Source organism: Scylla paramamosain, chromosome 14, assembly GCF_035594125.1.
Source record: "Scylla paramamosain isolate STU-SP2022 chromosome 14, ASM3559412v1, whole genome shotgun sequence".
Classification (NCBI taxonomy): domain Eukaryota; kingdom Metazoa; phylum Arthropoda; class Malacostraca; order Decapoda; family Portunidae; genus Scylla; species Scylla paramamosain.
The window spans coordinates 1,670,180-1,696,395 of NC_087164.1; positions in this window are offsets into that span (position 1 = coordinate 1,670,180).

Genomic DNA, 26,216 nt, shown 5'->3' on the forward strand with positions numbered 1-26,216 from the left:
TATGTTAGGCACCAAAACAATAAATAATATGGAAGTCACTCTGTATGGGAATCCAAAACAAAATTACTGAAAACGTGTCTTTTCACTGTTTTACGTAGAAAAACGCTAAAACGAATGCAAATCAACCAATATCATGAAATAGAATAATATTACCAAAAAGGTATTTTTTGTGTTTTTGAGCGAAAATGGATGCATTACGACATTACAAGAAACGTTTATAATGCGTGATTTATAGTTTCACAAGAACCACAAGGCAAAACAAGCAAAAACTCTTGTATATGGAGATGTTTCTTAGATACCAAAATGCTGAAATTCATGAATAACACACTTAATTGAGAAACAGAACAACCTTACGAAATGCGTGTATTTTGAGTGTTTTTCACATTCTTAGTTACCAAAACCCGAAATTACATGCAAAACTAGCTTTATGTGGGGAATAAGTGATATTTCCAGAAAAAAAAGTGTCTTTTGAGTGTTTTTGAGCGTGTTAGGCAATAAAGCACAAAAAAAGAAGGGCAATCACATTACATGGGAATAAAACCAACATTTACCAAGAACTTGTCTTTAAGTGTTTTTCAGCTCCTTACATACCAAAACGCTAAAATGCATGCAAAACACCCTTTATGTAGAAACAAAATAACATTACGAAAAACATGAATTTTCAGTGTTTTTGATCTGTTACGTATAAAAACGCTTAAATACATGGAAAGAACCCTATGTTTGGGAAACGAAAGGACATTACGAGAAACGTGTATTATGAGTGTTTTTAAGTTCCATAAGTACGAAAAGAGTTAAAACCCACAAATAACACTCTTTATAGAGAAAATAAATAAATAAATAAAAACTAGGATTTTTTTTTTTTTTTGTTATTTATCTTCATAGGTACCGAGATGCCAAAATTCTGGCAAAATTTAGGGAAATTATGTGAACAAATAATATGAAAAAAGTTATTCTTATTTTTTTTCGGACTGTTATGTACCAAACCCTAAAGTGTATGCAAAGCCACCTACATGAGGAAATTAAACGACTTTACCAGATACCTGTCTTTTGAGTGTTTTTCAGGAAGTTAAGCACCAAAACGATAAATAATATGGAAGTCACTCTATATGGGAATCCAAAACAAAATTACTGAAAACGTGTCTTTTTAGTGTTTTACTTAGAAAAACATTAAAACGGATGCAAACCAACCAATATGAAGAAATAGAATAATATTGCTAAAAAGTTATATTTTGAGTGTTTTTGAGCTTGTTACCTGCAGAAAACGCGAAAATAGTTGCAAAGCACTCTATATTGGGAAAGAAAAGGACATTACGAGAAACGTGTATAATGAGTGTTTTATAGTTTCACAAGAACCACAAGGCAAAACACGCAAAAACTCGTATATATGGAGATGTTTCTTAGATACCAAAGTGCTGAAATTCATGAATAACACTCTTAATTGAGAAACAGAACAACCTTAGCAAATGGGTGTATTTTGAATCTTTTTAACATTCTTACTTACCAAAACCCAAAATTGCATGCGAAACTAGCTTTATGTGTGAAAAAAAAAATATTACGAGAAAAGTGTCTTTTGAGTTTTTTTGTGCGTGTTAGGCAATAAAGCACTAAAAAGCAAGGCAATCACATTACATGGGAATAAAACCAACTTTTACCAATAACTTGCCTTTAAGTGTTTTTAAGCTCCTTACATACGAAAACGCTTAAACGCATACAAAACAAGTATTTTGAGTCTTTTGTAAGATTGTTACGTAAAAAAACGCCTAAATGAATCGGAAATACCCTATATGGGAAAAATTAAAAGACATTACGAGAAACGTGTATTATGAGTGTTTTTGATTTTCTTAGTATCAAAAGGGTAAAACGCATTAAAAACACTCTATGTGGAGAAACAGAACAATACTGCCAAAAAAAAAAAAAAAAACGTGCATTTTGAGTGTTATGACATTGTTAGTTACCAAAAAGCCAAAATTCATGGAAAGACCCATATATAGATATATGAAACGACTTCAGAAACGTATGAAAATACCATATATAGAGAAACAGAATACATTAACCAAAAACGTGTATTTTGTGTGTTTTTTTTTTTTTTCTTGAGCTTATGTACAAAATCGCCTGTCATGAAACAAATCACCCTTTATATGGAAATGAAAAGGACATTACGAGAAACGTTTGTTATGTTTTTTTTTTTTTATTACTTTCTTAAGTACCAAATCAGTACTTTAATAGTGCTCTGAAGAAAAAGAACAAACTTACCTAAAAACGGGTATTTTTTTTACATTGATAATTACCAAAACGCCAACATGCATGTAAAGCAACCTATATGAAGAAACGAAACGAAATCACTAGAAACTTGTCTTTTGTTATTTTTTGAGCGTGTTAGGCACCAAATCAGTAAGAAGCAACGAAATCACCCCATAGGGGAATACAAAACAACTTTACTAAAACGTGTCTTTAGAGTGTTTTTTTAGGTTCTTACGAACTAAAATGTCAAAATACATGCAAACACCCTGTTAGGTACCAAAGCACCAAAAACAGCTTATATGAGGAAACGAAAGGACATGACAAAAAACGTGTATTATGAGTTTTTTTTTTTTTTTTTAGCTTCTCAGGTACCGAAACGCAAAAATGGAGAAAGAAAAAAACATTACCAAAATCGTGTAATTTGAATGTTTTTCACATTTTCAGGTAGCAAAACACCATAATGTTTGCTCGCTATACGAGAAAATTAAACAACAATGTAAGAAATGTGTTTTTATGTGTTTTTTCAGCGTGTTAGGCACGAAAACGCTAAATAGCATGGAAAGCACCTTATATAGAAATGCAAAATAATAAGCATGTCTTTTAAGTGTTTTAAACTTTTTACGTTCCAAAACGCTAAAACACGTGCAACAAACACGAATAATCTTACCAAATAGAAAAAAACCTTACCAAAAACGTGTATTTTGAGTCTTTTTGAGTCTGTTACGTACATCATCTTAAAAACGCATGTAAAGCACCCTGTATGAGGAAACGATAGGTCATTACGAGAAACGTGCATTATCAGAGTTTTGAGTCTCTTAGGTACCAAACACTAAACCGCCTGAATGAAAATTAAATATATTCTATATCTCTTAATAGAGAAACAGAACATCACCAAAAACGTGTTTTTTCCTTTTTTTTTTTTCCTTTTTATGTACCAAAACGTCAAAATACATACGAAGCATCCTATATGGGGAAATGGAAAGACATTTGGAGAAACAAGTTTTATTTGTGTTTTTGAGCTTCCTAAGTAAGCTTCCTAAGTACCAAAACGCTAAAAAGGGTGAATAGCACCCTATATAGAGAAAAAAAACAACATTACCTAAAATCTTTATTTTGAGCGTTTTTCACATTATGTAGCAAAACATCATAATGCATGCAGATCCCTATATGAAGAAGCAAAGCGATATTACAGGAAACGTGTCTTTTGAGTGTTTACTTGAGTGTTACGAATCAAAATGCTAAAAAGCATTGAAAGCACCCTATTTGGCAATATAAAATAACATTACCAAGAAAGTATCTTTAGAGTGTTTTTCACCTTCTTACATCCGAAATCGCTGAAAAGCATGCAAAACAACCTTTACGGAGAAACAAATTAACATTACCAAAAACTTGTATTTTGATTGTTTTTATGCTTGTTAAGTATGAAAATGCCAAATTACACGCAAAGCATCCTACATGGAGAAAAGAAAGGACATTACGAGAAAAGTGTATTATGAGAGATTTTGAGCTTTTTAGGTACCCAGACTCAAAAACACATGATTAGAACTTTATATGGAAAAATAACTACCGAAAACTTTTACTTAAACTTTTTTTTTCATATTGTTAAGTACCAAAAGACAAAATGCATTGGAAGCTCCCTTTATCGGGAAACGAAACGACATTATCATCAACGTGTCTTTGAGTGTTTTTCAACGTGTTAGACACCAAAACGCTGAAAAGCATGGAAAGCGATCCATAAAGGAATACAAAATATCATTACTAAAAACGTGTTTTAAAGGTTCTTATGTACAGAAACGCTAAAACTCAAGCAAAACACCCTTTATAGAGAAGCGAAATAAATATTTCGTTGATAAATTACATTCAGGACAGTTAGGGAATATCCCTTACAGAAGAATAAGATCGCAGAAGAATGATCCTAAATGGATGACTGAGGTTAAAACATTACATAGGGCGAAAGAGAAGTATATATGAGATTAAAGACAGGAGAAGTGGTTTTAAGGCCATAATATAATGAATTAGAAAAGTCAGGAGTTTAACAAGGAAAGCTAAAAATAGTTATGAATTAAAGGTAGCCAGCCAAGCGAAGATGGACCCCAAGGGATTTTATCAGGCATATAAGACGAAGAATGGAGAAACAATAGTTCCTTAAAGACAGCAGAATGGGACCTGCTTAGTTGTTGAGAGGAGATTAGTAAAATTGTGAACGAGTATTTTTTAACTGTCTTTGCCCAGGAAAACATGCAGGATTTGCCGAATAGTGACAAGATATTTAGAGTAGAAGAAAATGAGAAGCTGACAGATATTACCATAACTAAAGAGATAGTGGAACAGGAGATAGATAAGCTGAAAAGTTCAAGTCACCAGGACCAGATGAAATATATTCCAGAGTATTTAAGGAATGGAAAAAGGTTATAAGTAAATTGTTAGTTTCTGTCCTTAGGAAATCACTTTAGTCATGTGATGTATCGGTAATGTGGAGGCAGGCAAATATAGTACCTACCTTTAAGAAAGGAGATAAAACTTTAACGTCTAACCTGTCAGCTTAACTTCTGTTGAATGTAAAATAATGGAGTCAATAATAGCGAAGAACATTTAAGAGCATTTAGACAAACATAACTTGATAAATCAGTTACAGCATGGCTTCACGAAGGGGGAGTCTTACCTGACAAACTTGTTACGTTTATACAGTAAGGTTTACCAGGCGGAAGATAATGGTGATAGTTATGGCATCCTATATCAGGACTTTAGTAAAGCGTTTGACAAGGTACCCCATCAGAGGCTACTGAGAAAGGTTAGGGCGCACGAGAGAGATGAGGTGTTTAGATTGGATAAGGTCATGGCTAAGTGGCAGGCGACAGAGTGTTGTAATAAACGGCTCTAAATCCGAGTGGGGTCAAGTAATTATTGGGGTGACAAAGAGATTATTAGTATTAGGGCTGATGTTGTTTGTATTATATGTCAATGACTTGGATAGTGGAATTAGTAGTGTTGTTAGTAAATTTGCGTATGACACGAGAATATGTAGATTAATTAGGTCAGAATCGCATACCATCGCCTTGCAGGCAGATTTGGATAGGATGAACGAATGGACAGACAGATGGCAAATGCAGTTTAATATCAACAAATGCAAAGCACTTAGCGTAAGTAGAAGAAACGCACACAGTAGTTACACAATGAACAACCAAGTTCTGGTAGGTTCAGGGTAAGAAAAAGATTTGAGATTTAAAGTTAGCTCTGAACTCCGTCTAAGAAAGCAATGCAAAGAGGCCAGAAACAAAGCAAATAGTATTATTACTTCGGGTGTAGAACACCCGAAGTAATATTAAAGTTACATTTGGCGCTAGTCAGACTTCATCTAGACTACGCTGTCCAATTCTGGTCACCACATCACAGGAAGGATAAAGGTCTATTAGAATCAGTACAAAGGAGAATGACTAAAAGGATACAGGGGATGAGGAGTATTCCTTACGAAGCGAGATTCAAGCTGTTAAATTTACATTCTTTAGAGAGACGTAGGTTAAGAGTTGGAGCTGATAGAAGTCTTTAAGTGGTACATGGGTTATAACAAGGGGAACATAAGGAAAATTCTTAGAATCTGTAACCATGATAGAACAAGAAAAACGGGTTCAAGCCTGAAAACTTGATGTTCAAAAAGGAGACAGGAAGGAATTGGTTCTCAAATAGAGTAGTAGATGATTGTTGTTAGTGCTGAGGCATTTGGGAACTGTAAGAAAAAATTACACATTTATGGATGGGGATGATACCACCTATCATCCCCATCCATAAATGTGTAATTTTTTCTTATAGGTATGAAATAGGTAGGCATATTTCATACAAGTACTGCCACGTGTAGGCCTGATGCCTTCTTGCAGATTTACTTATTTCTTATGTTTTTATTACCAAAAGCGTGTATTTTCAGTGTTTTTTCAGCTATTACGTGAAAAAAAAAAATGCCAAAATGCATGCAAAGCACCCCATATGAGAAAAAAAGGGACATTACGAGAAACGTGCATTATGAGAGTTTTTGAGATTCTTAGATACCAAAACGCTGAAACTCATGAATAACACTCTTAATTGAGAAACAGAACAACCTTACCAAATGCGTGTATTTTGAGTGTTTTTCACATTCTTGGTTACCAAAACCCCAAATTTCATGCGAAAATAGCTTTATATGGGAAAAAAAAAATGACATTACCATAAAAGTGTCTTTTGAGTGTTTTTGAGCGTGTTAGGCAATAAAGCACTAAAAAGAAGAGCAATCACATTACATGTGAATAAAACCAACTTTTACCAAGAACTTGCCTTTAAGTGTTTTTGAGCTCCTTACATACCAAAACGCTAAAACGCATGTAAAACATCTTTTATGGAGAAACAGAAAAAACATTACCAAAAACATGTATTTTGAGTGTTTTTGATCATGTTACCTATAAAAACGCTTAAATACATGCAAATAACCCTATGTTTGGGAAACGAAAGGACATTACGAGAAACGTGTATTATGAGTGTTTTTAAGTTTCTTAAGTACCAAAAAGCTAAAACCCACAAATAACACTCTTTATAAAGAAACAAAAAAAAAAAAAGAAGTAAAATAAAGAAAAAAATACCATTTTTTTTTTTTATCTTCATAGGTACCGAGATGCCAAAATTCTGTTAAAATTCAGTGAAATTATGTGGAAGAAAGAACATTATCGAAAAAGTTAATTTTAGCTTTTTTTTTCGAACTGTTATGTACCAAACCCTAAAGTGCATGCAAAGCCATCTATATGAGGAAATTAAACGACTTTCCAAGAAAACTGTCTTTTGAGTGTTTTTCAGCATGTTAGGCACCAAAACGATAAATAATATGGAAGTCTCTTTATATGGGAATGTAAAAGAAAATTACTGAAAACGTGTCTTTTCAGTGTTTTACGTAGAAAAACGCTAAAACGGTTGCAAACCAAACAATATCAAGAAATAGAAAAACATTACCAAAAAGGTATATTTTGAGTGTTTTTTGAGCTTGTTACCTACAAAAAACACGAAAATGGATGCTAAGCACTCTATATTGGGCAACAAAAGGATATTACGAGAAACGTGTATAATGAGTGTTTTATAGTTTCACAAGAACCATAAGGCAAAAAACGCAAAAAACTCGTGTGTATGGAGAAGTTTCTTAGATATCAAAGTGCTGAAACTCATGAATACCACTCTTAATTGAGAAACAGAACAACCTTACTATATGCGTGTATTTTGAGTATTTTTCACATTCTTAGTTACCAAAACCCAAAAGTGCATGCGAAACTAGCTTTATTTGGGAAGAAAAATGACATTACCAGAAAAGTGTCTTTCGAGTGTTTTTGAGCGTGTTAGGCAATAAAGCTTTAAAAAGCAGGGCAATCACATTACATGGGAATAAAACCAACTTTTACCAAGAACTTGACTTTAAGTGTTTTTGATCTCCTTACATACCAAAACACTAAAACGCATGCAAAACACCCTTTATGGAGAAACAGAATAACATTACAAAAGCATATATTTTGAGTGTTTTTGATCATGTTATCTATAAAAACGCTTAAATACCTGCAAAAAACCTTATGTTTGGGAAAGGAAAGGACATATCGAGAAACGTGTATTCTGAGTGTTTTTAAGTTCCTTAAGTACCAAAAAGTTAAAACCCAAAAATAACACTCTTTATAGAGGAAAAATAAATAAATAAAAAATAGTTTTTTTTTTTTAATTAATTTTCATAGGTACGAAGGTGCTAAAATTCTGGCAAAATTCAGGGAAAGTATGTGAAAAAAGAACATCATGAAAAAAGTTAATTTTAGCTTTTTTTTCAGACTGTTATGTACCAAACTCTAAAGTGCATTTAAAGCCACCTATATGGGGAAATTAAACGACTTTACCAGAAACCTGTCTTTCGAGTGTTTTTCAGCATGTTAGGCACCAAAACGATAAATAACATGGAAGTATCTCAATATGGGAATCCAAAACAAAATTACTGAAAACATGTTTTTTTCAGTGTTTTACGTAGAAAAACGCTAAAACGGATGCAAACCAACCAATATGAAGAAATAGAATAACATTACCAAAAAGGTATATTTTGACTGTTTTGGAGCTTGTTACCTACAAAAAACGCGAAAATGGATGGAAAGCACTCTATATTGGGAAACAAAAGGACATTACGAGAAACGTGTATAATGAGTGTTTTATAGTTTCACAAGAACCACAAGGCAAAACACGCAAACATTCGTGTATATGGAGAAGTTTCTTAGATATCAAAATGCTGAAACTCATGAATAACACTCTTGATTGAGAAACAGAACAACCTTACCAAATGCGTGTATTTTGAGTGCTTTTCATATTCTTAGTTACCAAAACCCCAAATTGCATGCGAAACTAGCTTTATGTGGGAAAAAAATGACATTACCAGAAAAGTGTCTTTTGAGTATTTTTGATCGTGATAGGTAATAAAGCACTAAAAAGCTGGGCAATCACATTACATGGGAATAAAACCAACTTTTACTGAGAACTTGCCTTTAAGTGTTTTAAAGCTCCTCACATACCAAAATGCTAAAACCCATACAAAACGCCCTTTATTGAGAAACAGAAAAAACATTACCAAAAACGTGTGCTTTGAGTGTTTTCCAGCTTGTTATATTTAAAATTTTCAAAATATATGTAAGGGACCCTATTTCGGGTAACGAAACGACATTCCCGGAAACATGTTGTTTTATTACTTTTAAGCATAGTAGGCACCTAACGCTAGAAAAAAAAAAAAAGATATAGAAAATACTCTATATAGGAAAACAAAACAACTTCATGAAAAAAAAACTTTTTTGTGTGTTTTGAGCTTATTACGTACCGAAACTCTAAAATGCGTCGAAACCACCCATTATTAAAGAAACAGAAGAACGTTAGCAAAAAGGTGTGTTTTGATTTTTTTCTTGAGCTTATTAGGTAATAAATCGCCAAAATTCATGCAAAATACCTTATATAGGGAAACGAAACGATATTAACGATATTCCCCATGTCAGGTACCAAAACGAGAAAATGCATACAAAGAACCCTAAATGAAGAAACAGAACAACATTACCAATATCTTGTGTTATGAAAATTTTGGAGCTTGTTAGGTACTAAAACGAGAAAGTGCAAGCAAAGCACCCTATATGGGGAAAAATTTTTTTTTTTTCTATTTCTTATGTACAAACACATACAAAATAACGTGTAATGGAGAAACAAGACAACATTGCCAAAAACGTGTATTTTGAGTGTTTTTGAGCTTCATAAGTACCAAAATGCCAAAATACATGCAAAGAACCCTCGTTGCAGTAACGGAACGATATTACCAGAAAAATGTCATATGGGTTGTTTTGGGGTATATTAAGCACCATATCGCTGAAAAAAAAAAAACATTTTTTTTTTTAGTTTCTTGCGTACCAAAACACTCAAACGCGTGGAAAATAACTTTTTATTGAGAAACAACATTTGTATTGAATGTTTTTCAGCATTTTTAGATCGCAAAACACCAAAATGCATGCATATTACCCGATATTAGGAAACGAAACGATATTAACAGAGAAGTGCATTATGAGATTTTGTCCAAAACTCAAAAATATATGAATAACACTCTATATAAAGAAACAGAACAATGTTACGAAAAACGTGTATTACAAGTTTTTTTTTCTTTCGCAATGTTAGATAATAAAACTCCAAAATGCATACAAATCACCCTATCGAAGAAACAGAACATTACCAAACACGTGTATTATGAGTGTTTTTTCCCTGTGTTAGGTACTAAAACGCCAAAATGCATACAAAGTAGCCAATATGAAGAAACAGAACAAATTTATTAGAAAAAAAATATAATGAGTGTTTTTGTGCTTGTTAGGTACCAAAAACGCTTAAGTGCATGCAAAGCACGCTGAATGGGAAAAATAAAGAACATTCTTTTGATTGTTTTTTTTTTTTTTCTGCTTACGTACTAAAACGTTAAAATGCATGCAAAACGCCATTCATGGGCAAGTAGAACAACATTACGAACTTGTGTGTTTTAAGCATTTTCCATCTTGTTAGGTACAAAGACGACAAAATGCATGCAAAATATCCTATTTGGAGTAATAAAACGATTTTACCAGAAACGTGTCATTTGGGTGTTTTTTTTTTACATCAAAACGCTGATAAGAATGGAAAACACTATACATGGGAAAATAAAACATTATCAAAAACGTGTCTTTTGCGTGTTTTTGAGCTTATTACGTACCAAATCACTAAAACGCTCCAAAACAATCTTTATGGAGCAACAGAACATTACCAAAAACGGGTGTTTTGAGTGTTTTTTGAGCTTGAAAGGTACCAAAAAGCCAAAATGCATGCAAATTACCCGATATTTTGAAATAAAACGATATTAACAGAAAAGTCAATTAAGAGTGTTATTTTGAGCTTGTTAATTAACAAAAAGATAATGTGCATGCAAAGCACTCTATTTGAGAAAAGCAAACAACATTGCAAAAAAAAAAAACTTGTCTTTTAACAACGCGTGCAAAACACCTCTTATTGAGAAACCTATCAACATTACTGAAAACGTGTGTGTTTAATATTTTCCAGCTGGTTAGATACTAGAACGACATTAACAGAAAACGTGCCATTTGGATGTTTTTGAGCATATTAAGCACCAAAACTCTAAAACACATGAAAATACTTTACATGGGAAGACAAAATAACATTATCATCGTGTGTATTTTGAGGGTTTATCTTCTTATGTACCAAAACGCTAAAACGCGCGAATATTTGTATATATGGAGAAACAGAATAACATTACCAAAAACCTAATGTGAGTGTTTTTCTTTGTGTTTAGGTACCAAAACTCCAAAATGCATACAAAGCACTCATACAGATTGCTTTATATGCATTTTAGATACAAAAACGTGCGTTATGTTTTTTTTTTTTTTAAGCTCGTAACATACCAAAAAGTTCAAACATGCGAAACGCTCTTTATGGAGAAACAGAGCAACGTTGCCAAAAACGTGTTTTTTTTTTTTTCCAGCATGCTGGGTACCAAAATAACAAAACACATGCAAAGCATCCTATTTGAGTTAACGAAACGGCATTCCCAGAGATGTGTCATTTCTGTGTTTTTTAGCATATTAGCCACAAAAAAACCTATAAAAACATTGAAAACACTCTATATGGGAAAATAAAACATTATCAAAAACACGTCTTTTAAGTGTTTTTGAGCTTCTTCCGTACCAAAAGTCTAAAACAGTGTAACACTGTTTATAGAGAAACAGAACATTACCAAAAAATGTGTTTCTTCATTGTTTTTGAGCTTGTAAGGTAACAAAACACCAAAGTCCATGATAATCATCCGATATGGGGAAACGAAACGATATTAACAGAAACGTGTGTTATAATTGTTTTTTAACTTCTTCTGTACCAAAACGCTAAAAACACGTGAATAACACTATATTGAGAAACAGAACAGCATCATCAAAAACTTGTATTATGAGTGCTTTTCTCAATGTTAGGTACCAAAATGCTAAAATGCATATAAAGCACCCTATAAGAAGAAACAGAATGATATTACAAAAACCTGTATTATAAGTGTTTTTACCAAAACGCTAAAGTGCATGCAAACTCCCAATAAGGCAAAAACAAATAACAATAACAAAAACGTGTCTTTTGAACGTTTTTCAGCTTCTTAGTACCAAAACGCGGAAACGCATACAAAACGTTGTTCATGGAGAAACAAGTACATAACCGAGAATTTGTCTTTTCATTGTTTTCCAACTTGTTGGGTACCAAAACGTGAAAATGCATGCAAAGCACCCTATTTGGGTAGCGAATCGAAATCACCAGAAACGTGTAATTTGTGTGATTTGAGCATATTAGGCACGAAAACGCTAGAAAGCAGAGGGAAACAAAGCAACATTATCAAAAACGTGTCTTTTAAGAAATCTTAAGCTTCTTACGTACCAAAACGCTGAAACATATGTAAAACACCCTTTAAGGTGAAACAAAACTATATTAAGAAAAACGTGTGTTTTGAGTGTTTTTGAGCTATTTAGGTAACAAACGCCAAAATGCATCCAAAGTATACGTTATTGGGAAACGAAACGATATTAACAGAAACGTGTGTTATAAGTGTTTTTCAACATTATTGATACCAAAACACTAAATTACGTGAATCGCTCTCTATATGGAAAAATAGAACAACATTACCAAAAACGTGTATTATGAGTGTTTTCGCCATGTTACGTACTAAAACGTCAAATGCAGACAAGCACCCTATATGACAAAAAAAAAAAAAAAAAAAGATTACTAAAATGGTGTATTATGAGTGTTATTAAGATTGTTAGGTACCAAAACGCCAAAATGCACGCAAATTACCCTATATGTGAATAGCAAATAACAATACCAAAAACATCTTTTCAGTAGTTCCAGCTTATTAGATACCAACCCTCCAAAATATATACAAATCACCCGATCCGGGGTTAGAACACGACATTCCCAGAAACGTGTCAAAAGGGTGTTTTTTGAGGATATTAGGCAACAAAATCATTCACTATAAAATATCAAAACTGTATATTTTGTGTTTTTTTTTTTTTAAGCTTCTTACGTACCAAAACGCTAAAACACGTGTTAAATACCCTTTAGAGAGAAAATGAACAACATTACCAAAAACGTATGATTTGTGTGTTTTCCAGATTGTTAGGTTTAGGTATTAAAACGCCAAAATGAATGATTTGATATGTCTAAAGGAAACAATATTAACAGAAACGTGTATTATGAGCGTTTTTTTTTAGCTTCTTATGTACCAAAATGCTAAAACACATGAATAGGAATCTATATGGAGAAACAAAACAACATTATAACTATGTTAAGTGCCAAAACGTCAAAATGCATACAAAACACCCTACATAGAGAAATCAGAACATTATCTAAAACGTGTATTATAAGTGTTTTGAGCTTGTTATTTACCAAAACGCTAAAAGGGCATACAAAAAATCCTTCATGGAGAAAGAAAAAAAAATGCAAAAAAAGACCATATTGAGTGTTGTTGAGCTTCTTAGCTATCAAAACTGCAAAATGAATGAAATCACCATTTTAGTAGTCGAACGAGATTACCAAAAACAACTCTTTTTGAGTGTTTTTGAAAATCTTATATACAAAAACGCTCTATATTAGAAAAGCAAACAATATAACCAAAAACATGTATTTTTAGTGTTTTTCAGCTTCTTCCTTTATAGAGAAACAGAAAAAACATTCTATAAAACGTGTTTATTGAGTGTTTTTGAGCTTCTTATCTACCAAAACTGCAAAATGCATGCAAAGCACGGAGCGACATTATCAGAAAGATATTTTTTTGAGTGTTTTTGAGCTTCTTATGTACCAAAACGCTAAACTGCGTGGAAAACACGTTTTATGGGGATACATTACAAAAAAAAAAAAAGTGTGATTTGAGCGTTTTCCAGCTTGTTAGAAACCAAAACGTGAAATTCAATGGAAATATCACGGTATTGGATAATAAAGGATATTTAAAGAGTATTATGAGTATTTTCAGCTTCCTAGGTAAAAAAAAAAACGCTACAAAAACGTCAATAACACACTATATCTAGAAACAGAACAATATTACCAAAAACGTCTTTTATATGTTTTTGAGCTTCTTAGATGCTAAATCACCAAACTGCATGCAAAGCACCCTGTATGTAAAATATATATATATATATATATATATATATATATATATATATATATATATATATATATATATATATATATATATATATATATATATATATATATATATATATATATATATATATATATTAAGGGTGTATATGGGCAGGAGTCTTTCTCTAATACATATCTCATCGTATGTGATAGCTAGTTGAGCATTTATTATTTTTCTTAAGATATTTTCCTTATATCTTATGATTGTCTTATATTCTTTTTTAATTGGCTGTATGACTTCGCCGAAGCTAGTCATTTTCGCTAGATCGCGATTTCGGGTCCTTGACCCTTCTTCAGTAGCGAAGGTCTATCCGTGTTGAGGGTGTCGGAGAGAATGGCTCAAACTGATTGCGGGGGTGTATTTATACCGGTAGGCTTGTCACCCCGCTGCGCGTCCTGGTCTCTGATTGGCTGACGGCTGTCGTGGGCTGTGCTGGGCTGCTATCCAAGCTGGGTCTACGCGCGCTTGGTAATGCTTGTAGGTCTTCGGATTGTTGATTTAATGTGGGGTTTGTCTCTTTTATATATAGTGCTTCTAAGATGGGGAGACGCCTGGTGTCTGGGCATGTAGTTAGGATCTCCGTTTTATCTACTAGCATTCCTCTTGTGATGTTTATGTTATGCTTCTCCTTCAGATGTTTCTTGGGTGCTCCTGTTGCGAGGTGGAAAGTTAGTCGTTGGGAGAGTCTTGTCGTCATGCCAACATAGGTGGAGGGAAAGACTTCACAGTTACCTTGGTTACACGTAAACCTATATATGACATGTGACTTCTGAAGGCTCTCTTTCTCTTTTGAGGGGTTATTTTTTAGAAGAAGATAGCTGGTACACCGAGAGGAGAACCCATTGCCACGCCGTCTACCTGGCAGTACTTGTTACCGCGGGGGTAGGTAAAAGGTGTACTCTTGGCAAACTTCTTCATGGGTTGCATCGAGGAGGAAGTTTTCAAGATAGTAAAAAAGCCGGATATATATTGCCGTTATATTGACGACATTTTCATCAAGACAAAGGACGCAGCCGAAGCAGAGCATCTTAGACTTCACCTCCAAGAAACATCTGGGCTAACATTTACTATGGAAAACAGCAAAGATGGAGCCATGCCCTTTCTCGACGTCCTAGTGCAACAAGAAGAAGGAAGATTTACCACCAGCGTCTACACAAAACCAACGAATCCTGGACTCTGCTTGAACGGACGAAGTGAGTGCCCCACGAGGTACAAGGATTCCACTATCTCAGCCTACATCAGAAGAGCGCTTACACACTGCAGCACGTGGAAACAAGTCCACCAAAAAATACAGCGCTCAACTCAAGTCCTCATAAACAACAATTTCAGTGAAAAGGACATCAACCGCCTAGTAAAGAAAATTGTCGACAGCTGGCATAACAAGAAGCAACAAGAGGATAAGAAAGGGAACATCAACATCTTCTATAAAGCAACTTTCTCTACCGCCTACGAAGAAGATGAGAGGGCCATCACGCAGATTGTGAAGAGGAACATCAAGCCTTCTGACCCTGACAAACAAGTTAAACTGATAATTTATTACAACACCAAGAAAACCAGCCATCTTCTTCTAAAAAATAACCCCTAAAAAGAGAAAGAGAGCCTTCAGAAGTCACATGTCATATATAGGTTTACGTGTAACCAAGGAAACTGTGAAGTCCTTCCCTCCACCTATGTTGGCATGACGACAACAAAACTCTCCCAACGACTAACTTTCCACCTCGCAACAGGAGCACCCAAGAAACATCTGAAGGAGAAGCATAACATAAACATCACAAGAGGAATGCTAGTAGATAAAACGGAGATCCTAACTACATGCCCAGACACCAGGCGTCTCCCCATCTTAGAAGCACTATATATAAAAGAGACAAACCCCACATTAAATCAACAATCCGAAGACCTACAAGCATTACCAAGCGCGCGTAGACCCAGCTTGGATAGCCCAGCACAGCCCGCGACAGCCGTCAGCCAATCAGAGACCAGGACGCGCAGCGGGGTGACAAGAATACCGGTATAAAATTTTACACCCCCGCAATCAGCTTGAGCCATTCTCTCCGACACCCTCAACACGGATAGACCTTCGCTACTGAAGAAGGGTCAAGGACCCGAAATCGCGATCTAGCGAAAATGACTAGCTTCGGCGAAGTCATACAGCCAATTAAAAAAGAATATAAGACAATCATAAGATATAAGGAAAATATCTTAAGAAAAATAATAAATGCTCAACTAGCTATCACATTCAATGATATATATATATATATATATATATATATATATATATATATATATATATATATATATATATATATATATATATATATATATATATATATATATATATATATATATATATATATATATATATATATATATATATATATATATATATATATATATATATATATTAAAAAAAATGTGTCGAGTGTTTTTCAGCTTACGTACTAAAACGGTAAAACGCATGGAAAACACTATTTGTGAGAAAAAAAAAACAATAATGTGTATTTTGAGTTATCAGTAAAACGCCAAAATGCATGCAGAGCGCCTATATGAAGTAATGAAACGACATTTCCAAAAACGTGTCATTTAGGTGTTTTTTTTTTTAGGGTATTAGGCACCAAAACGCTAAAAAAAACAAAAAAAACATGGAAAATACCCTATTTAGGAAAATGAAACAACTTCAACAAAATCGTGTCCTTTGTGTGCTTTTGAGCTTCTTACGTAACAAAACGATAACTAAACTAAACAAAAACTTGTGTTTGAGTGTTTTTGAGCTTATTAGATAACTAATCGCCAAAAATGCATGCAAAGTTTCAGATATGGGGAAAAGAAAAGATATTAACGCTGTTTTTCAGCTTCTTATATAACGAAACGCTAAAACACGTAAATAGCATTCTATATGAGGAAACAGAACATCATTACGAAAAACGTGTATTATGGGTGCTTTTCCCCATGTTAGGGACAAAAACGCCAAAAAAAAGCACCCTATTTGAAGAAACAGAACGACATGATCACAAACATGTATTATGAATATTTTTGAGTTTGTTAGTTATCAAAACGCCAAAGTACATGCAAAGCACCCTATAGAAGAAGAAAAAAAATATTACCAAAAACATATCTTTTGAGTGTTTTTCAACTTCGTACGTACCGAAACTCTAAAAGGGATTGAAAACGCACTTTACTGAGAAATAGAACATTAAAAAAAACGTGTGTTTTAAGTGTTTTTAAGTTAGCTACCAAAACGACAGAATGCATGTAGAATACCTTGTCTGGAGTAACTAAAAGATAGTACCTGCAACGTGCCATTTGGAAATTTTCGAGCAAATTAGGCAACAAAAATCTAAAAAGCATGGAAATAGCTCTATATGAGAAAAGAAAACAACATTGTCAAAAACGTTTCTTTTTAGTGTTTTTGAGAGTACAAAACACTAAAATGTGAGCAAAGAAACATTTATGGGAAACTTTAGCAAAAAATTCTTATCTCAGTCTTTTAACTTGTTAGGTACCCATATTGCCCCATAAACCCCATAATGCATGCAAAGGACCCTATTTGAGGAAACGAGACGATATTAACAGAAACGTGTATTATGAGTGTTTTTATTTTTTTTTTTATGTACCAAAACACTAAAACACGTGAATATTACTCTATATGAGGGAAAAAAAAAACATTAACAAAACCAGTAGCAAAACATCACCAGAAACTTGTCATTTAGGTGTTTTGAGCGTATTAAGCAGCAAAACGCTAAAAAAAGCAAGGAAAACACCCTATATGGGAAAACGAGATAACCTTAACAAAATCGAGTATTTTTGAGCTTCTTACGTACAGAAACGATAAAAGATGTCCGAAACAATATTAGCAAAAACGTATGTTCTGAGATTTTTTTAGCTTGTTAGGTAACAAAACGCCAAAATGTATGCAAATTACCCTATATAGGTAAATGAAACGATATTAACATAAAGGTGTATTATGTCTTTTTCAGCTTCATAGATACCAAAAGTCTAAAACACGTAAATAATACTATATTTGCAGAAACAAAACAACATTACCAAAAGCGTACTTTATGAGTTTTTTCCCCATGATAGGTACCAAAACGCCTAAAAGCATAGTGAATACCATACATAAAGAAACAGACCAACATTACGAAAAACTTGTATGCTGAGTGTTTTTGAGTTTTTGAGCTTGTTAGATACAAAAACACCAAAGTGCATGCAAGCCAACCTGTATAGGAAAAGCAATCAATATTAACAAAAACTTGTCTTTTGAGTGTTTTTCAGTTTCTTACGTACTAAAACTCTAAAACGCATGAAAAACACCCTTCATGGAGAAAGAGGACATTACTATAAACGCGTTTTTTGAGTTTTCCTGATCATTAGCTACCAAAACGCCAAAATGCAGACAGCACACTATTTGATGTAAAGAAATTATATTACCGGAAACGTGTCATTTCAGTGTTTTGAGCATATTAGAAACCAACCCCCCCCCAAAAAAAAAAAAAAAAAAAAAAAAAACATATATATATATATATATATATATATATATATATATATATATATATATATATATATATATATATATATATATATATATATATCATCGAAAACGTGTCTTTTGAATGTTTTTGAGCTTCTTACGTACCAAATTTCTAAAAAGCGTGCAAAACAACCTTTATGGTGAAATAGAACATTACCAAAAATGTGTGTTTTGAGTCTTTTTGAGCTTGTTGGGTACGAAAACGCCAAAATGCACACAAATTAACGGACATTGACAAACTAAAAGTTATTAAGAAAAAATATTATTATGAGTGTTTTTTAACTTCTTATGTACGAAAACACTAAAACACGTGAATATCACTCTATATGGAGAAAAAAAGCATTAACCAAAAAAATGGGTGTTTTCCTCATGTTAGGTACGACAATCTATACAGAATACCATATATGAAAAACAGAAAAACATTACCAAAAACGTATATTATAAGTGTTTTTGAGCTTCTTAGGTAATAAAATACTGAAACACGTGATTAGTACATATATTTAGGCGTTTTGGTTTCTAAAAAGCTGGAAAACGCTTAAATCATACGTTTTTGGTAATGTCTCCCGATAAAGGCTATTCATCGTTTTAGCATTTTGGAACGTAAGAAGCTCAAAAACACTCAAAAGACACCATTTTGATAATGTTGTTTTGATTTCTATATAGAGTGTCTTCCATGCTCTTTAGAGTTTTGGTGCTAACGTTGAAAAGCACCGAAATAAAATGAAATGGATGAATTTTTGCGTATTGGTAAGCTTAAAAACATTCAAAATACACGTTTTTGGCAATAATGTTTTGTTTCTCCATGAAGTTTCTTTTCCATGCATTTTACTGTTTTGGTACGTAAACAGCTAAAAACATTCAAAAGACACGTTTTTGTTTGTTTCTCCCGTATAGCTTACTTTGCATGCACTTTGGCGTTTTCGAAAACACTACTAATACATGTTTTTGTACCCTATATGAGGAAAGGAAACGCGATTTCCAGAAAAGTGCTTTTTGAATGTTTATTTGCGTGCTAGGCACCAAAACGCTAAAAAGCATGGAAAGCACCCTATAAAGGAAAACAAAACTTTACCATAAACGTGTGTTTTCATTATTTTTGAATTTCTTACGTACCGAAACGCTAAATCGCATGAAAAAAAACAAAAAACATGGAGAAATAATATTGAGCGTTTCTCATATTATGTAGCAAAACATCATAATGCATGCAGATCCCTATATAAAGAAGCAAAACTATATTACAGGAAACGTGTCTTTTGAGTGTTTACTTGAGTGTTAGGAATCAAAATGCTAAAAAGCATTGAAAGCACCCTATTTGGCAATATAAAATAACATTACCAAGAAAGTATCTTTAGAGTGTTTTTGACCTTCTTACGTCCGAAATCGCTGAAACGCATGCAAAACAACCTTTACGGAGAAACAGAATAACATTACCAAAAACTTGTATTTTGATTGTTTTTGTGCTTGTTAAGTATATAAATGCCAAATTACACGCAAAGCATCCTAAATGGAGAAAAGAAAGGACATTACGAGAAAAGTGTATTATGAGAGATTTTGAGCTTTTTAGGTACCAAGACTCAAAAACACATGATTAGCACTTTATATGGAAAAACAACTCTACCGAAAACTTTTACTTAAACTCTTTTTCATATTGTTAAGTACCAAAAGACAAAATGCATTGGAAGCCCCCTTTATCGGGAAACGAAACGACATTATCATCAACGTGTCTTTTCAGTGTTTTTCAACGTGTTAGACACCAAAAACGCTAAAAAAGCATGGAAAGCACTCTATAAAGGAATACAAAACAACATTACTAAAAACGTTTTATAGGTTCTTATGTACAGAAACACTAAAACCCATGCAAAACACTCTTTATGGAGAAACGAAATAAATATTTCGTTGATAAATTACATTCAGGAAAGTTAGGGAACATCCCTTACAGAAGAATAAGATCACAGAAAAATGGTCCTAAATGGATGACTGAGGTTAAAACACTACATTGGGCGAAATGTATGTGAGATTAAAGACAGGGGAAGTGGTTTTAAGGCCATAATATAATGAATTAGAAAAGTCAAGAGTTTAACAAGGAAAGCTAAAAATAGTTATGAATTAAAGGTAGCCAGCCAAGCGAAGATGGACCCCAAGGGATTTTATCAGGCATATAAGATGAAGAATAGAGAAACAATAGTTCCTTAAAGACAACAGAATGGGACCTGCTTAGTTGTTGAGAGGAGATTAGTAAAATTGTGAACGAGTATTTTTTAACTGTCTTTGCCCAGGAAAACATGCAGAATTTGTCGAATAGTGAGAAGATATTTAGAGTAAAAGAGAATGAGAAGCTGACAGATATTACCATAACTAAAGAGATAGTGGAACAGGAGATAGATAAGCTGAAAAGTTCAAGTCACCAGGACCAGATGAAATATATTCCAGAGTATTTAAAAATTGGAAAAAGGTTATAAGTAATCTGGATAAGGTCATGGCCAAGCGGCAGGCGACAGTGTTGTAATAAACGGCTCTAAATCCGAGTGTGGTCAAGTAATTAGTGGGGTGACAAAGGGATTATTAGTATTAGGGCCGATGTTGTTTGTAATATATGTCAATGACTTGGACAGTGGAATTAGTAGTGCTGTTAGTAAATTTGCGGATGACACGAGAGTATGTAGATTAATTAGGTCAGAATCGCATACCATCGTCTTGCAGGCAGATTTGGATAGGATGAACGAATGGACAGACAGATGGCAAATGCAGTTTAATGTCAACAAATGCAAAGCACTTAGCGTAAGTAGAAGAAACCCACACAGTAGTTACACAATGAACAACCAAGTTCTGGTATGTTCAGGGTAAGAAAAAGATTTGAGATTTAAAGTTAGCTCTGAACTCCGTCTAAGAAAGCAATGCAAAGAGGCCAGATACAAAGCAAATAGTATTATTACTTCGGGTGTAGAACACCCGAAGTAATATTAAAGTTACATTTGGCGCTAGTCAGACTTCATCTAGACTACGCTGTCCAATTCTGGTCACCACATCACAGGAAGGATAAAGGTCTATTAGAATCAGTACAAAGGAGAATGACTAAAAGGATACAGGGGATGAGGAGTATTCCTTACGAAGCGAGATTCAAGCTGTTAAATTTACATTCTTTAGAGAGACGTAGGTTAAGAGTTGGAGCTGATAGAAGTCTTTAAGTGGTACATGGGTTATAACAAGGGGAACATAAGGAAAATTCTTAGAATCTGTAACCATGATAGAACAAGAAAAACGGGTTCAAGCCTGAAAACTTGATGTTCAAAAAGGAGACAGGAAGGAATTGGTTCTCAAATAGAGTAGTAGATGATTGGAACGGACGTAGTAATCAAGCTGTTAGTGCTGAGGCATTTGGGAACTGTAAGAGAAAATTAGACATTTATGGATGGGGATGATACCACCTATCATCCCCATCCATAAATGTGTAATTTTTTCTTATAGGTATGAAATAGGTAGGCATATTTCAGAGGCCAGAAACAAAGCAAATAGTGTATTATGATTCATTTTCAGGAGTGCTAAAAGTAAAACTCCCGAAGTAATATTAAAGTTACATTTAGCGCTGGTCAGACTTCATCTAGACTACGCTGTCCTATTCTGGTCACCACATCACAGGAAGGATAATGGTCTATTAGAATCAGTACAAAGGAGAATGACTGAAAGGATACAGGGGATGAGGAGTATTCCTTACGAAGCGAGATTCAAGCTGTTAAATTTACATTCTTTAGAGAGACGTAGGTTAAGAGTGGACCTGAGAGAAGTCTTTAAGTGGTATATAGGCTATAACAAGGGGAACATAAGGAAAATTCTTAGAATCTGTAACATGATAGAACAAGAAAAATAGAACATCAAGTTTTCAGGCTTGAGCCTGAAAACTTGATGTTCAAAAAGGAAACAGGAAAGAATTGGTTTTCAAATACAGTAGTAGATGATTGGAACGGACTTAGTAATCAAGCTGTTAGTGCTGAGGCATTTGGCACTGTAAGAGAAAATTACACATTTATAGATGGGGATGATAGATGGAAATACGTAGGCATATTTCATACAAGTACTGTCACGTGTAGGCCTGATGCCTTCTTGCATATATACTTATTTCTTATGTTCTTATGTTCTTATTACCAAAAGCGTGTATTTTCAGTGTTTTTCAGCTCTTCCGTGAAAAATAAAATGCTAAAATCCATGCAAAGCACCCTAAATGAGGAAAAAAAGGGACATTACGAGAAACGTGCATTATAAGTGTTTTTGAGATTCTTAGATACCAAAACGCTGAAACTCATGAATAACACTCTTAATTGAGAAACAAAACAACCTTACCAAATGCGTGTATTTTGAGTGTTTTTCACATTCTTGGCTACCAAAACCCCAAATTGCATACGAAACTATGTAGCTTTATGTGGAAAGAAAAAAAAAAAAGACATTTCCAGAAAAGTGTCTTTTGAGTGTTTTTGAGCGTGTTAGGCAATAAAGCACTAAAAAGCAGAGCAATCACATTACATGGGAATAAAACCAACTTTCACCAAGAACTTGCCTTTAAGTGTTTTTGAGCTCCTAACATACCAAAACGCTAAAGCGCATGCAAAACACCCTTTATGAAGGAACAGAATTACGTTACCAAAAACATGTATTTTGAGTGTTTTTGATCATGTTACCTATAAAAACGCTTAAATACATGCAAAGAACCCTATGTTAGGGACACGAAAGGACATTACGAGAAACGTGTATTATGAATGTTATTAAATTCCTTAAGCACCAAAAAGCTAAAACCTACAAATAACACTCTTTATAGAGAGAAAAAAAAAGTAATTTTCTTTTTTTTTTTTGTTATTCTTCTTCATAGGTACCGAGATGCCAAAATTCTGGCAAAATTCAGAGAAGTTATGTGGAAAAAAGAACATTATCAAAAAAGTTAATTTTAGCTTATTTCGGACTGTTATGTACCAAAACCTAAATTGCATGCAAAGCCACCTCTATAGGAAAATTAAACGACTTTACCAGAAACCTGTCTTTTGAGTGTTTTTCAGCATGTTAGGCACCAAAACAATAAATAATATGGAAGTCACTCTATATGGGAATCCAAAACAAAATCACTTAACACTTGTCTTTTCAGTGTTTTACGTAGAAACACGCTAAAACAGATGCAAACAAACCAATATGAAGAAATAGAATAACATTGCCAAAAAGGTATAATTTGAGTGTTTTTGAGCCTGTTACCAACAAAAAACGCGAATATGGATGCAAAGCACTCTATATTGGGAAACAAAAGGACATTACGAGAAACCTGTATAATGAGTGTTTTATAGTTTCACAACAACCACAAGGCAAAAGTTTCTTAGATACCAAAATGCTGAAACTCATGAATAACATTCTTGATTGAGATACAGAACAACCTTACCAAATGCGTGTATTTTGAGTGTTTTTCACATTCTTAGTTACCAAAACACGAAATTGCATGCGAAACTAGGTTTATGTGGGGAAAAAATTATATTGCCAGAAAATGTCTTTTGAGTGTTTATGAGCGTGTTAGGCAATAAAGTACTTAAAAGAAGGGCAATCACATTACATGTGAATAAAACAAAATTTTACCAAGAACTTGCCGTTAAATATTTTTGAGATCCTTACATACCAAAACGCTAAAACGAATGCAAAAAATCCTTTATGAAGAAACACAATAACATTACAAAAAAACATGCATTTTGAGTGTTTTTGATCATGTTACCAGCATATTGGGGAACAAAAAGACATTACGAGAAACGTGTATAATGAGTAATTTATAGTTTCACAAGAACCACGAGGCAAAAAACGCAAAAACTAGTGTATATGGAGAAGTTTCTTAGATACCAAAATGCTGAAACTCCACCTATATGGGGAAATTAAACGACATTACCAGAAACCTGTCTTTTGTGTTTTTTTTCAGCATGTTAGGCACCAAAACGATAAATAATATGGAAGTCACTCAATGTGGGAATCCATAACAAAATTACTGAAAAAGTGTCTTTTCAGTGTTTTACGTAGAAAAACGCTAAAACGGATGCAAACCAACGAATATGAAGAAATAGAATAACATTACCAAAAAGGTATATTTTGAGTGTTTTTGAGCTTCTTACCTTCAAAAAACGCGAAAATGGATGGAAAGCACTCTATATTGGGATACAAAAGGACATTACGAGAAACGTGTATAATGAGTGTTTTATAGTTTCACAACAGCCACAAGGCAAAAATCGTAAAAACTCGGTGTATATGGAGAAGTTTCTTAGATACCAAAATGCTGAAACTCAGAAATAACACTCTTAATTGAGAATACAGAACAACCTTACCAAATGCATGTATTTTGAGTGCTTTTCACATTCTTAGTTACCAAAACCAAAAATTGCATGCGAAACTAGCTTTATGTGGGAAAAAAATGACATTACCAGAAAAGTGTCTTTTGAGTGTTTTTGAGCGTGATAGGCAATAAAGCACTAAAAAGGAGGGCAATCACATTATATGGGAATAAAACCAACTTTTACGAAGGACCTGCCTTTACGCGTTTTTGAGCTTCTTACATACCAAAACGCTAAAACGCATGAAAAACACCCTTTATGGAGAAACAGAATAACATTACCAGAAACATGTATTTTGAGTGTTTTGATCATGTTACCTATAAAAACGCCTAAATACATGCAAAGAACCCTATGTTTGGAAAATGAAAGGATGTTACGAGAAACGTGTATTATGAGTTTTTTTTAAGTTTGTTATGTATGAAAAAGCTAAAACCCACAAATAACACTCTTTATAGAGTGTTTTCTTACCTAACAATGTGAAAAAGCACTCAAAAAACACAATTTTGTAATCTTGCTCTTTTCTCCATATAGAGTGCTCTTCAGTGTGTCAAAGAGGTCTTGGTACCTTAGAAATAAAATAAAAAAAACACTCATAATAAAAGTTTCTTCTAATGTCTCTTCGTTTCCCCTTGTAAAGTATTTTGCATGCATTTATGTTTATTTTTATATGTAAAAAGAAAAAAAATTGTTTATGGTAATAAAGGGTGTTTTGCATACATCTCAGCGTTATGGTACGTAAGTAGCTGAAAATACCCAAAAGATAAATTTTTGGTTGACTTGTTCTTTCATATAGGTAGCTTTCCATGCTTTGTATAACTTTGATACCTAACAACAACAATCGACACTCATTTTCCCATAGATGGTGCTCTGGAGGCATCTTGACGTTTTGGTACATAAAATTGTGAAAACACTCAAAATAAACGTTTTTGGTAATGTTCTGTTTCTCCATATATAGTGGTACTAAATAGTTTTCGCGTTTGGTACCTAAGACGCTCAAAAACACTAATAATACATCTTTCTCGTAATGTCCTTTTTTTTTTTTTTTTTTATCCATATTGGGTGATTTCCATGCATTTTGGCGTTTTGTTACATAACAATTTGAAAAAACACTCAAAATATACGTTTTCGGTAATGTTCTTCTGTTTCTTCATATATAATGTTATACATGCGTTTATGCATTTTGCTACCTAAGAATCTCAAAACACTGATAAATGAAGTGTCTTTTTATTTCTTTTCCTATCGCCATTTAGGATACTTTGCATGAATTTTTGCTTTTTTTTTTTTATACGTAAGAAGCTAAAAAAAAAAAAAAAAATCAAAATACACGTTTCTGGTAAAGTTATTCTGTTTCTCCATAAAATGTGCTTTGCATGCATTTTAGCGTTTTGGTACGTAA